Genomic DNA, 13,512 nt, shown 5'->3' with positions numbered 1-13,512 from the left:
CGAAGAATATCATGCAAAGATCAAAGAAAAGAAATCAGCAAAGAAGTAAATTGAAGAGTTAAAGAATTTGTTCCTAGTACTTGTTATGAGATACTAAACATTTTTAAATTATTTAATCTATATTGTGAAAAATAAAATAAGGGCATATGAAATCAAAAAGATCAACCATGATACTTTACATTATGTTTTTTATAAACTGACTTTAGATGAAAAAGATGAACTTCTAACTTTGGATTTTTCACTAAAAAAGGAAGTCCTAGGCGTTATTCACAAATAAAAATGGATCCTTCACTAAAATGCACCGACAAAGTTAATATAATCAGTAATTTTTGAAAACTGTTTATTTCGAAAGTGACATAAGTCACTCAAGCCACTCAAAATAAACGGCTCATATGTAGATCTGAATTATAGATATCTATATACAATTACAATTTTTATTTTGATAATTTTGAGTATTTAGAGTTAATATTGTATAATGCCGAAGCGTATCATGGAAAGGTGTAAGAAAAGGATTTAGCAAAAAAGTAAATTTAAGAGTTAAGGAATTGGTTCTTAATATTTGGAAGAAGGAAGGACAATGAATCAGGAAAAAGTAAATTTAAGAGTTAAAGAATTGGTTTTTATTGCTTGTTATGAGATATTAATTATTTTTAAACGGTTTAATTTTGTATGTGAAAAATAAAATAAGGGAATATAAAATCAAAAATCATTTAATATAAAAAGGTAGTTTTTACTATTTTTTATCAACTTTTTAATTACTAAATAGTCATACTGGGCTTTTCAAGAATTAGAAAGTATCAATTGATTATTTGGTTACTGTTACTGTTTTAGAATCGTTAAAAAAAGTTTAAATAATGTTGCAAAAATGTTATTGAATGGCCAAAAAAATTTTTCATTTCGCCGATATGTTCACAAGTTTCTTGAAAGTTTCGACTCTTGTTCCTTTTTGAAAATACTTTACCCTGAATCAAAGTTGAACCATTTAGTTGTTTAATTTATACTTCAAATCAGTTATCTGTCTGATCTACAAATTATCTATGGCTTGACTATTGAGTAGTAAATTGATTTCAAATATCTATTTTTCTAGAAATGGTGCTGTTATCCGAAAACAATTGTGTAAAGTTGAATTTTTTCAAGCAAGAGAATCAATCAATCATCTAATATCACTTAGATTTGATTACCTTATTAGAAAAGAAATATATTCGTGCCATTTCTATTTAGTAATATAATTTTTAATATATCCGCGGGTTTTCCGGCAATCAGATAAAAAAAAATGAAACAATAGAGATCATTTCCTTTCGCAAGATTATTTCTAATTTTTAATTGCAGATGGTAATTAGAAATCTGCTCCTCTCCTGGGGGAGAGCTGAGAAAGGGTGGCAAACTATTCGTTGTTTCTTATTTGAAATAATAATGAGAGGAAACGACATCTGGTATTTTATTTATTTAGTAATATTAGAAACCTTCTCCTACGGGAGAGCTGAGAAAGAGGGAGAAACTGTTCGTTATTTCTAATTTGAAATAATGAATACTCCAATGATTTCTGTTGTATATTTTTTTTATCATTTTAGGGTTGAGTTTTAGCGATTTTTTAGATCAATCATGGTTTTCTCTGGCTACTATACTTTCAGCTTTTTGCTTTGCATTTATTAAATATGGATTAATAGAAGCAAGTAATTTGAATGTCATACAATTATAAAGAATGCGCTTTCGCTGAATATATTTAAAGAGAAACATTATTTCTGGCAACAATGGGGAGTCCTATCGACTGTATCTTTTAAGAAGCGATGAAGCTCATCAACCAGAAAAAAGTCTGCCAATGGATGCCTCACAGATCCGCTAACTAATGAACTATCTTTACGTTAATATATTTGCACTATAATTTAAATAAGTTTTTTTTTTTTAATTTTTGGTAAAATACAAATGAAGCCAGGTAGGCTATAATATTTTGGTTCGGTTGCTCAGTGAATTCCATTGTTCAGAAAATGCCAGAAAGATTTTCTACGAATGACATGACTTTAACGATGATAGACCTTCTCGTTTATGCCCAGTAATAAATAGAGCGGAGAGAATTCAGGTGAGAAATAACATTTAGTTTTATTTTTACGGAATACTTCGATTTAGAACAGTAATTAACAATTGAACCAAAGACGTTTTAAACTAGGAAATGATCCTCTATTCTTCAGGTGTTGAAAGTTGAAGTTACGCTACATTTGCAATGATTAAAACTTGCTTTTTCTATTCGCTAGTGTTATTTATTGGTCTTGCAAATACCAATATTTCGGGAACCACTTGTTCCGTTCATCATTGTTAACAAGACTAATAAATAACACTAGCGAATAGGCAAAGCAAGTTTTAATTATTTCAAATAATTTGGGCGCTAGGAATACCGCCCAATTACACTCATCGTATCTGATCCAGAATACTATTATAGATATAGATACTATAGATCCAGAATATTATTATATTTCCGCAGAATATTCAGATCTAATATTCTGTTCTTAAGGAGGTGCGTAGGGAACTGGTTTTAAATTAGGTGTTGTATGTGAATTTTAGATTTAACTGGAAGGCACAGTTCCGGTGAGATTTAGTACTATTAGTTTTAGTATTATTTAGTGTTATTTCTGATTTCTTCGACTTTTGTCATTATATTACTTTGGGATCCGAATCTGAATGAACATTCATCTATTAAATTTTACTTTCGAGAGTTATAATTAAAATAAACAGTCGATGCAGGATTATAAACTCACATGGAGGAATAGTTACTTTTCACAAGAATCCGAAAGGGGTAGTGACGCGCATATTTTTTGATAACAAATTATAGTTAACCGTTCGTTACAAACACTTCATTTTCGGCAAATTCAGGATAAATATTGTTAACTTTTTGGATAGCGACTATAAGTATGTCTTCAGAGAGAATTAACTCAAAAACTTAATTCCCACACAATTGGATTGAAAGGCACTAGCGAAAAATTTGATATATTTTTTTTTGGTCACTGAGAACTCAAAAACAATGAAAAAGAATTTTGTGTGAAAAACTAAAAGAGGAAATTCAACCACTCTTGTTTACATGACTTTATTGAGCGCAACAATATAATTATTACTATTTTGCACAACAATAATTCGAGCAATTTTGCAGGGAGGGGTTGAAAATATAAGCGCAGAATATCTAGCAGATGGGCAGTACCTGAAAACATAATCTTCTCTTTATTATATACTATGCCGATAAAGTGGCATAAAGTATTGGAAGAGGGTGAAAGAGGGATGTTAAACACTGTTCTCGATATCATGATGATTATTATACACATGTATAAAATCGAGATTGGATATGTAAACATATGCATTTATGCGTGCATGCAAACGGCTGTTTGGGTTATGCACAAGTGAGTGCAGAGATTCCAATTCACAGATTCATTGATTCAGATGTTCGGATGTGTGCAACAAATAAGTATAAGCTGGGCAAAAGCTGGCAAGTAAGCAAGTATTCGAGTACTATATTGCATACGGAATGAAATTCAATTACCGTTAATCATTGTTTGTAAATATCCCGAAAGTGAAAGTTTCAGGCAAGATATCATCGAACAAATTCACATCACAGTTCTAATATACACTCAACTTTTTATACACACTATCTATATGCAGTATCTTTTTGTCAGTATTTCTTTGGAAAACCAGCAATTGTTCACAAAATCTCAAAAAAAAGGAACCGGATCACATTGTTTGTTCGGTACCGGCTTTCAATCCGCGATTATTAGGACACAATATTCAAGGAGTTTTTTTTTTCATTTAGTTACAATTATTATCCTTAAAATTTCGTCTTATGAAACTGTTTTTATTTTTCAGTTTTGTTTTCATTAGGTTTTTCAACTGAGCACAGGAAAGATTTTCCCAAAATGACACTAACTTCCGAACAGCCACAAAAGCGGACTTCGATACCGCCAAATATTTTCACTTTTCACTTGAACACTTTTCATTTTCACAAAGTGTTTGGTTAGCATATTTGCCGCTTCAACTTATTTTTATTTATATTTTATTGAAATTGATTATTAATTTTGCGTTTGCATTTGCCAATGTTTCCGTACATTTTGTAAAAATTTTCATTTAAAATTTAACAGTTACTTTATTATTTTTATCACTTTCATTATTGATATTACTTCGAATCAAACACCCACAAATATTTGACGCTTCTGCTACAGGTCCGACTCAAGACTGAACTAAACGAAAGGAATATCCGTCCAGATATAGAAGACAACTTGGTGGTAATGTCCAAGATGTAGATTCAAGCGTCTCGAGATGATGTCCTTCGCCGTATATAAAAGAGGTTCGCCTTTACATAACAACGCGAGATATTTGGAACAAGAGCAAAACGAGAATGAGCGGCGTCGTTCCCAAGAAAACGGCGGAGCAATAGTGCAGAGAAAAAGACACGAAAACGAAATAACAAACCTCTTCTTGGCTTTTCTATCCTCCTTGCCGAAGATAGCCAAGTCAAATGTGGTACAATTTCCTGAAGCGACACTATATAAGGATAGGATAGAACTCCTTGGAGTCCTTAATATTACCCATCTCTCTAACCATATACAGCCACCGCCAAATAAGAATGGCACGAGTTAAGTGTATATTCCCAAAGAAGAGGAAGATACTACATTACCTCAAAGGGGGTGGCCAGGAGTAGCAACTCGGAGGCAGCAGCAATATCGTTCTAAGTTAAAGAAAATCCGTTGGTGGGGTAACTTGAGACGGTATAAGAGTGTACGTACGGCGAGCATAATATTTTGTTCGGCTATCGGTCAGCTTTCTCTATGAGGCTATCCCCATGTAAGAAATTCTCCATATAAAATTATGTATGTAAATATATATCTTTATAATATCTCCCGAATCCTCTACTACTGTATAATTGCGGGTATATATACACGTCTTTATGTACAAACACCAAAATGTAAGTCGGTGCGGAAAACCGTGATATTCCTTCTTTTACGCGCGCGTGACCGAAGATGTTGCAGCAAGCTAGTCCGACTTTTGGTCACCGACTACCGCGACTAAAGAAGCGACTTGAGATGTTGAAAGAGAGAAAATGACCACTTGCAATGGTCCTTCTTTCCTTATTTTGCTAAACGCATACCAAAAATTAGATGCTGGGGAGAAGAAAACTAGAGCATGCGCGCCGAATGCTTGGTCTTTGCTAATGCAAAGTGAATTCGCCTTATTTTGCTCCTCTCCCGCACACACTACTACTTAGCATTAGCATTATCTCAAACCGAACCCCTTGGTCTTCCAAGCAGGGCAAGTAGAGCGTAAGGGATGTTTTGATATGGGCAAATCGGTCTCAGAATTGTTCGCAATCATCATCACTTCGTTGCCATCGTCATCGCCGTCACGGCTGTGCAACCCCTTATTTCACCCATCCACCCCCACCTATGCAGTCAACCCTACACATGTTTAACTTTATCGCCGAAGGTCCATGACACCCCACATTTATTATCATCGCCTTTTGCTTTCCTGTGTTTTTACTTATTTTTCGCCTCCTGTCTTCATGCTAACCTACCCCTTCCTAAACCACCCCTGCACCACCTTGCGCCTGCCGCTACGGGGCGAACTCTGGACATCCAAACACACTCAAGGCTACCCACATGTTTCGCCCGAGTGGAGGAGGCGAGCGATGGCTTTGAATGTTAGGAGGGTGAAACTTAAGTTGAATCAGGCAGTAACCGTAATGAGGGGTGGCACACCAAGGTAAAAGCCTTGTGTATGGCATAATTGTAAGATTTTTGGACATTTTCGTTTCTCTTAATGCCGTGTGCAATGCGGCCACATGTGTGCGAACGAGAGCACATAGAAGGGGTATGTTGAGCCAGTGGTGGGTAATTTTCACTTCTATGGTCCTTGTGCGTTCCCCATATCGCCTCCCACCTGAAGCTATGTGAACTTGCACCCTTTCTGCTGAATCAGTTCTTACTTAAGTCGATTTATATTGAGTGTTTGTGATGCCAATGCGAAGGGTTGAAGTGGTGTAAGCGCGCTGGCGACTACTTCTAATTAGCTTTTTGTAAGTGACTCTATCGAATCTTCTATGCTGCTGTCATGTTTTGTCATTATTGGGAAGGTGGTGCGAGTTGTTTGTAGTGTTTATTATGGAAGAATTGGAACTAAACATGAATTTTCAATTTTCGTTGTTGCACCATATGCAGCGGCATACATGGTCGATTACAATCTTTGCTTGTTAGATTTTTGGATGATTTGGGGTGATTGGGAAAATAAGTGTTGAATGATCGTATAGGGTTTAGTTGAAAGATACGCATTCGAACTTTTTTCAAGGATTCGGGTTTGCTCAACTAGAAAAACCTCGTGATATTTATTTCTGACAGTGTAACTAAAATATGGGACACTAAGAGCAACCAGGTCTTTTCAAAACTATTAATTGTAGTGTAATTTCGTGGTTTTCTTGAATAAGTTGTTAGCATAGTTTTGGTGTCATCTTAATAAGAAAACTTACCAAATAACAGCGGTTCATCATGTATAATATCCGTTTGTTGAGACGAACTCGGCACTTATAGTTTGGCAACGTTTTATGTGTGTATTTTAAAATGACCGATATCTGTCCAGAAAATCCGCGAACGAACTAAAGTCCTCAAATCATCTTATTCGTTACTATTGGCAATTTCACTATTTTCTCAGTAAAACAAACAGTTTGCACTGAACAGAAAACATGCGGAACTCTAAGAAACTTAACAACGAACGAAAACAAAACAAACACTAAAACAGTCAAATTACATTCTGGCGAGATTTGTAAGTTCTGCAGGTGGGTCAGTTATGAGGAATGCCATGTGACAGGTTGTCTGTGTCGCTGGGATTGAAAAAGAGCCTAAAAACCGCACTCGGGTATTTTCAACGGGGACAACTATGAAATCGGATGGTTCTATTCACACTAGTTTAGGCAGAACACTTGCATTAATTGACTAGGATCCAGAATTCATACCAACAGTATTGCGCTTAGGTTTTTCTAATCATTTGCACCACTTCTCACAGCACGAAACAGCGGCTAGTTAAATTATTAGTATTAAAATTTCGCCTGACTGCATGCTTTACAACGACAATTGCTTAATTTTAGGCGTTCAACGGAATTTTACGTCGGTTGACCTCGTTTTTCGTTTGCGTGTTTTTTGGCAAAATTCTGTGGGTATTTTACTAAATTTCTCTCTTCCGTAATTGTTTTGTTCTTAATACTCTTAATATTATAAAACTAAGAAATAAAAATAGATACCGGTACTTAGTACAGGCATCGCGCGACAAACGATGATGGCAATAACACGCGTATCAACAACGACGCCGAAACAGCGTGACTGAGCGTCGCGACGCACCAAAAAGACACATTGAATAGATAGAAAAGCGGTGAATAGAGAGCGTGTATAGATTAGAGAATTGACCAAGAAAAGTACAAGGACTCCAGGGTGGGGGTGTGTCTGGACATCCACTTGGGGGAAGTTGAAAAGGGCGCGTGCGTTTGAAATTTTTTGCCCCGCCTACATTTACACATATCTATTAAAAAAACGTTGTGTTCGTCTCGCACACAAAAACACTTACGCTTTTCTACGCTGCCACTTTTTATATGTACGCTACGAAAACAGGACATTCGCGAAATAACGCACTTTTCCTTTTTCGACGTTTTGCTGCTTCTTCACACATTCCAAGTCTCTATTTTCGCCGCAAAAAGTCCGAACTGCATGCTGCCAGGTTCATTGGTTCTTTGTGTGTTTCATTAGTGCGCTAGGCTTGCTATTTTTTTTTTTTATTTGTCCAGGAACAAACGCATCGGGAGAGCATACGCGCCCGGAGATAGGACCGGATCGAGGGAGGATGGTATCCAGAAAGCTGATGTCCGGCCCGGCACAGGCATTGAAACTGGATGAAACGCAAAAAAAACGCAATTGGGGGTTTTTCCCGAACCGTTCTACTGAGTCCCGCGAAAAGAGAGAAAAACTCATGGAATAGGAATTTGTGTGTATGCCGCCTATGTATCTGTCTAATACCACCGCGGACGCATCCGCTAAATGACGACAAAACTAAAATCAAACTGAACGCAGAATATTATAGAGGAAGAGTGTAATATATACACCATGGCGGTACAGCGACTGATCACAACTGACAATTTCCGAAACTAAGGACATGTCTCTGAAAAGAACTCAACCGCTTTTGGCCCAATCGAATGCAATTTTTCACCCGGCTCTACTCGCAGGCCGAACACCCCCAAAGCAGGAAGGTTTTCAATTCTTCTGGAATGGCTAGGGAAGCAGCAGGTTAAAGTACGCACTTTTGGCATTTCCGCGCCATGCTGTAGTGTCTCACTAGTTGGCGAATTAAAATAAAGTTGGGAAGAAGGTGCTTGACTATGCATACCTACGACAAGGCTTCATATGTATATATTGGCCATCTCCCACCAACCCAGGTCCGAGTGTAGAATAAGGGAAATGATAATCACTTCAGCCAGGTAGGATCAAATCTGAACTCTTTTGAAGTTTCCGAATTGGAGCTTATACGTTTGATTCGGAGTCAACAAGGATGTTCCCCGTTTGCCCGTAAACCGCCGTACGTATAAGAAAGGACTCCTCTAAACGAAGTCCGTTCTCGTTTGAACTGGTGAATTTACCGCCGCAGCAGGGATTGACTACTCTACAAGCTATAGACTGAAATGAAATGAAAAAAGTTTGTTTGGTTGCTTTCCTCCGCACTTTTCCAATCATCCTGCACCGAACATGGTTTTTCACCTTTCGGGGCCTTGACTTCAAACTGCACAAGGCAAGCTCCTCTTCTCGTCTCACGAATACCAACGAATTTTCCAACGAAATAACCATACTTGAGAAAATGGAAAATAATGCTATTTTTTTGTAAATTGCATTACCATTTGTCATACATACATGTATACTCCAGGACTATCCACACAAAATTGACTCACCTACAAAGCTTGGGTCCACAATCATACACCTCCGCGGACATATTCGGGGCTTTTGCATATCTCACCCTCGTCATGAGGGTGGCGTGCAGGTCGACTGTGCGATTGTGTGTGAATGTTCCAACGATTTTTTCGGTAATTCATAAGGGTAGAAGCGCAGTTTGTAAAGATGGTGTAGTGTGAAGATAAAAAACCAATTAAAAAAATAAAAAGATGCACATTGCATGAAAAAATGCAAAAAGGCTACAGCGACCCGTCGCTCAGCTGGCCGAGTGAAAAAAAAAAATGAAATATAAAAATTACCGAAAAATGATAAAAAAATCGGCGCGTTTAAATATGTGCCATTGATTTTTAATTATTCAGCGTGTGTACGTTTAGCGCGCGATTTTTTCGGGGATTTTTTTTAAGGGAAAAAATTACCGTGAGGCTTGCTGTTTGCCAGCTTTAATATGGTGATGTCTTTCACTTTCAGTAGGGTATCAACCTGTCGATATTGAATGTAATTGTATGTGAAAATCTTCAGATGAAATATTCAATTTTGAAACTGTAGCATGGAAAGTTCGTACTGGATGTTAGGATGCTTACTACTTCTAGGCAGATTACTATTTCTAAGCTAACGAGTAGTTCTAATTGTCGAAACGTATTGAAAAGAATAATATTAGATGATTTAGGTTTGTCATATACTAGCAAAAAGCGTCATCCCCACTTTAATTCTGCTACTATAATATTTCCCTCTTTTCTATAGAAAATGAAGCAAAATATAACCCCGCTTTGTTAGAGTAGCTTTTGACCCTGAACCCTTGGTTACTTTTGTCTCTGCTTGGCGTTACCTTATTTTGAATCATTCTTAGTGCGGGGCTCAATCAGTGTACAGCAGGATAGAATGACGCGGAATATAGTTCCCTTAGGCCAACCTATCTCTCTCTGAGGGTGAGCTGTCTCTCCCCCAAGGCGATGTGTGGCTTTTCAGGGGCCAAGCCTCTCGTCTACCAAGACCGTTAGTGCGTGGTGATAGCCACATCCTATACGAGGTGATTGTACTATTAACAAAACGCGACGTATCTAGACTGAGGTGTCGAAAAACACCTCCCCAATCCAGGGTGTCATGCCGCGAGGAGCAGGAAACCATCGAAGACTTTGTTGTCAGACAGATGTGCAAGGAGTGGGCCATAGTTCCGAAATTGCCAGGCTGGGAAAGGGCAAAACTGTCAAAATGTGCTGGGGATGATATACCAGAAGCACTCATGGTGACAGTTTTTCTTCCAAAAGCCGCGACAATAAAGACGGGTGATCTCATGGGCCCCCTAATCGCTCAGAATGGGGATCTCCGTATGCGATTATGGAGAGTTTTCAGAAGCAAGGAGGAGGGCAAAGGGGTAAATGACCGCTCCCTGGAGGCAATCAAATGTCAGAGTTGCGATATCAACTATCGATAACTTCGACACCTAAGCATGTGCGCAGGAAAAAGTTGAGGCAAGGTACGTCGCAGGAGATATCAGGTGGAAAATTTACCGAGGCCCCCGAAGAAATCTCAGGGGCCACAGAGACGGAAGGGAATGGTTCAGTCAGGGAGGTAGACCTGCTGCCCAGTGAAGAGCAGAAGCTGGACGAGCTAGACCTACATTTCCTAGGGCTTAGGGTGGAGAGCGACGAGCAGGAAAGCGCCATGTCGGAGGAAGAGGATGACACTCCGACAGTGAAGATGAGCTCCAAAGAATAACGGGAAGCATGCAAGTAATTTGGGATCCCTCTTGCGAAAAGCCAAGAGTTTACATCATTCTTAAACGTAATTTAAAATATATACAGTGCCGGAACAAAGTATTCGTTCTTTATTCCAAAGTTACAACAAAGGTATTACTCATCTGTCAACGCTACTTGCTGGCTACATAAACTCGAGAAATTCAAGGCTAGGTTAAGCGGGGCCGGCTGATCGAGAGACGGCTGATGCGCAAGGGAGAACAAAGGAACCAGGAGAACGTTAGTTTCGGCAACGGGGTCAAATCGAACGGGAGAAGTGATTTTGTTTTGCGCGATTTTCGTTTTCAATCAAGAAGAATTTATCTAAAGACATTGTAGCTCTTCGGAATTTTTGTAGTTCATTGTTTCGTGAAGTTTTCTCTGAATTTTATTGATTTGATAGCCTTCAAACTTGCAAAGTTATCCACCGAGGGTGGTGAAAGTACAAAATTTTGTCTTTGTCGAGTGGAAAATTGTGCTTTGAAAGCACAAGCAAAAGGCTATACACCTCGCGCTTACGAGGCAAATTTAGACGTCTGTCTCAGGTATTATTTATTCAGGCGATATATTGGCTCCCATAGCTAACATTACGATACCACTGATATCGGAGTGGGGCTTACTCAATTGGAAATGTCGCACGAAATACTTATTGGAAGTAACTGGTTTGCATACTGAGTAACGTTGCATTCTCAAGGAAAGCGTGCACGCGCAGAGATCGAGCAGAGACGCAACCTCACAGACATTGAAAGGAAGCCTGGAAGTACCAGCAGGTTTGTAAACTCGAGGAATATAGGGAGCAGCCGCACTAGGGGCGGAAGTTTTACCAACAAGTGAGCAGGATGAAGTCTTATAAACGTCGCTGCTCATCCTGTTGAGACAAAGAAGGAAATCTGATTTCGGACCGTATGGGTACCTCGATGAACTACTCAACAATGAATATATCGGCGAGTTAGAAGTCCCGTCAACTGAAGACGACGGACAACCAAGCATGGGAGAAACAGTCCGGGCAATTCATCTGCTTAAGAATTATAATTATAGTTACAGCTGAACTGGCTAAATATGGACGCGACCAAGTACACCAAGCGGTTCATCAATTGATGCTCAAGGTGTGGGGTAGCGAATCAATGCCTGATTGTTAGCACCGAGGCATTATCTGTCCCATATATAAAGGGGTGGGCATCACGCAGTGTAGTAATTATAGAGGTACCACGTTACTGAGTACTTTCTATAAGATGGTCTCCCGCTAGGGAGGTTACTAGGCTGAATAGCTTCATATGCCTAAAGCATTATCAATCCATACCAAAAAGGCTTCACTCCAGGTAGGACTTTAATATTTCACTTGAATGTCAATTATTCTCGTTAGTTATGAAGTGAGCATCTTATTTGCCTGGCAAGAAGACTATATAAAGGAGGAGCAGCTTAATCGGCTAAAGGGCACGGATTCTCGTTGTGCACCTTTCGAGTAGGGGCGAGGTAGGTAAGTGGAATTCATGTGTCAGTGTATCGATGTTGCCTAGATGATTTTCTTGTGTGTGTTTCTTTATCTTAGTAGTAACTGATCTTGGATGCATCTACCTATTTCCAGCTCACTTCTCAGAAGAGCAAACATGGATCTATTACCGAGAATGTTCTGCGTGTCTGCTTCCACCAAAATTCCTGTGGAGGAATTTTGAAGCATCATTTGTTTAGGGATTCCATTAAAATCCATTACCATTAATCCGCAAGGAATCCTTAAGGAAGTTCTGCCTTTGGTTTTGGCAGTTGTGCATTATCTATAGTTATGACAGATACTGCCACGTGCTCGGAGTAATTCGCAGTCATGTGCTCCCAACCACGTGGGCGCAGCAGCGGGGAATTTGCTTCACGTAACTCCTGGCGCGATGGAACGAGAACAAGACTTTTCCGCCTCCACAAAATTTCTAAGAATTTGCTGGAATTTGAATCTTCTGTGTATAGTCTTCTTGTTGGATGGCTTCAGATGCAGTAAAATGCAGTTTTAGACAAAACCTTAAAAATTATTTTAATGGTATAGGTAACAATCAAGCAAGATAGTGGGCGAACTACATACAACCACGAATCGTGTCAATTTTTTTTTCACTCTGCATCTGATTGTCGTATATAGCAGATGCTTTTTTTAGGCTGAAAGAAAGTGAACTCATGCTTACCCAGGGAAAATTTTCACGGCGGCTATCAACTGCCAGCTTGCCAGCAAAGTTTTAGGCACTCACTGCTCACCAACTTTCAAAATTAAGTTTCCTTCTCTTTCATAAACTAAGAAAAGGCTTTTTATTTTCAGGTAATGAGGACCGAGAAAAGTGATTCTAAGCACCGCTTTTCTCCATACGATGATGTGGATCCGCAGTTACTCATGCCATCCGATAATAATGACTTCGAAAAACAGCAGTAAATGCCTACGGACGTCAGCGTGTCGACGAAACAGGAACTGAGTTTGATGATGTCCTGTAGATAAACGAGAATCAGCGTACTCAAATCGAGCTGCTGACGAAAACGATCAGCGCACTGAGGGACGCAGTGACATCTCTGCAATCTGTGTAGGCGACAGTTTTTGCCGCTACGAACGAGGGACAGCATCCTCTGACCAGGCCAGTAGAAGTACCAGCTCACTATCATCCAGTGCGCGGGCCACGTCAAGCAGCGACTTCCTTAGCCCGTCCAACGCGGGAGGAGCCCGCAAGTTTGCCAAAGCAGAGGCCTGAAGTAGAAAAGATGTGTATTGATGTCGCCAACGAGGAGCAACGGAAATTAGCAAACATAAAACCCCGGCCTAATATGTTTCAGAAGATAAATATATTGACGGGTAAACACCA

The 13,512-nt window shown here is 39.0% G+C and overlaps 1 protein-coding gene across 2 annotated transcripts in view; it reads right to left on the bottom strand.

Moving 5' to 3' along the window:
• Positions 1–7,322, bottom strand: part of LOC119658752 (homeobox protein prospero-like) — a 227,168-nt gene extending 219,846 nt beyond the window's left edge. Inside the window, exon 1 of one of the 2 annotated variants that reach the window (XM_038066436.1) lies at positions 6,494–7,322. The gene's annotated coding sequence lies outside the window, so the exon portion shown is untranslated. Of the gene's footprint in view, positions 1–3,523; positions 4,951–6,493 lie in introns of those variants that run through there. The other variant, XM_038066437.1, reaches the window with a different exon arrangement.
• Positions 7,323–13,512: the final 6,190 nt, after the last annotated feature.

This window comes from Hermetia illucens, chromosome 6 (genome assembly GCF_905115235.1).
Source record: "Hermetia illucens chromosome 6, iHerIll2.2.curated.20191125, whole genome shotgun sequence".
NCBI lineage: Eukaryota > Metazoa > Arthropoda > Insecta > Diptera > Stratiomyidae > Hermetia > Hermetia illucens.
The sequence above is the reverse complement of the archived record's forward strand: the minus strand, read 5'-3'. Positions and strand labels throughout refer to the sequence as shown.